The 1146-nt window shown below is 39.1% G+C and overlaps 1 protein-coding gene across 1 annotated transcript in view; it reads left to right on the top strand.

Annotated features, from left to right (window-relative positions):
• The window catches only part of LOC113217313 (myrosinase 1-like), a 16193-nt gene that overhangs the window by 8799 nt on the left and 6248 nt on the right, over positions 1-1146 (top strand). The gene's annotated exons all lie outside the window — the stretch shown is intronic.

The raw sequence follows: 1146 nt of genomic DNA, 5'->3' as shown, positions 1-1146 counted from the left end.
TCACTATGGGCAAGGCCTACTATATTCCCCAATTTAAAGCACACTGACTGAAAATTAAACCTGTATCATCTGCTTCCACGTTAGCGCAAGCTTAGGTTTTTAAAACAAAATCGCAAAAAACACGTATTTTTGGGCCTGCTACACTAGGATGCCCCCTTAATTTAATTTCGGATGGAAAAAAATCTGCACCACAAGCTTATAAACTTTCATTAAATGGACTATCTCCCGAAAAGCATTTTTGGTACATTTGTCAATAAAATTAGTTCCTCATCCACTGGAGGTATATTTCTCAACACAAGGGATGGCCAAACACATTAACAATATCAGAATGAAACGAACTTAACGTTAACACTAGCACTACCGGAAGGGTCACAGTGACTCCTTTTAATTTTGAATTGCCAAATGAACTATCAAAATTTTTTTCTACCGACCCGCCACTTTTTGACTTTTCATGGGTCACAAAAATACGCTTTGACACGAAAAATCAGGAATGTGCGTCAAAAACTTTAGGAGATACTATAACATATACCTCACCCTACCGAAGGGGTCATTTTGACCCCTGTATTAGTTTTCGATAGGGCTTTGATGGTTTTAGCGTGCGTTTTTCAGCTTAAACCTTGCCAGTGTTGTTCTGTGTGGTAAGTACTGACGTCCACTTGGCCGTGTGACAATTTTGAACCTCTATCAGTATCGGTAGGAAACCAGCACATCACAAAATCATGTTTTCCTTACATAATACTTATAAGCCATTCGCAACGGTTCTGTCGGCCTGAAAATGCGTTCCATGGCCGAACGGAGGTTAAAAATGTTAATAAATGGTCTATTACGACCGTTATTGCATGATATTTGTATACTATTTTATTCGCAGAACCTTAGTTTCAGAATTACTTACAGAACTTGCAGTGTCTACGGTTATTTGTCAGACTGAAATAAACACAGGCTATGCTAAAATGTTGAGAATTATTGTATTTGATTGTAATCCTATGCGATTTGCAAGAAACAAAACGAAAATTTGCAAAAAAAATCCGAAAAACTTCTGAAAAATTACATTTTGTGCTTTGCGGGTTGCCTTTCTACCCCCACACAGGGACCCCTGAAGGTCCAACAAGCAGGCCCGCCCTTCCGCCAAACGAAGTTGCCAGCTTC

This window comes from Frankliniella occidentalis, unplaced genomic scaffold (assembly GCF_000697945.3).
Source record: "Frankliniella occidentalis isolate FOCC.00 unplaced genomic scaffold, Focc_3.1 Scaffold57, whole genome shotgun sequence".
In the NCBI taxonomy this organism is placed as follows: Eukaryota; Metazoa; Arthropoda; class Insecta; order Thysanoptera; family Thripidae; genus Frankliniella; species Frankliniella occidentalis.
The sequence above is the reverse complement of the archived record's forward strand: the minus strand, read 5'-3'. Positions and strand labels throughout refer to the sequence as shown.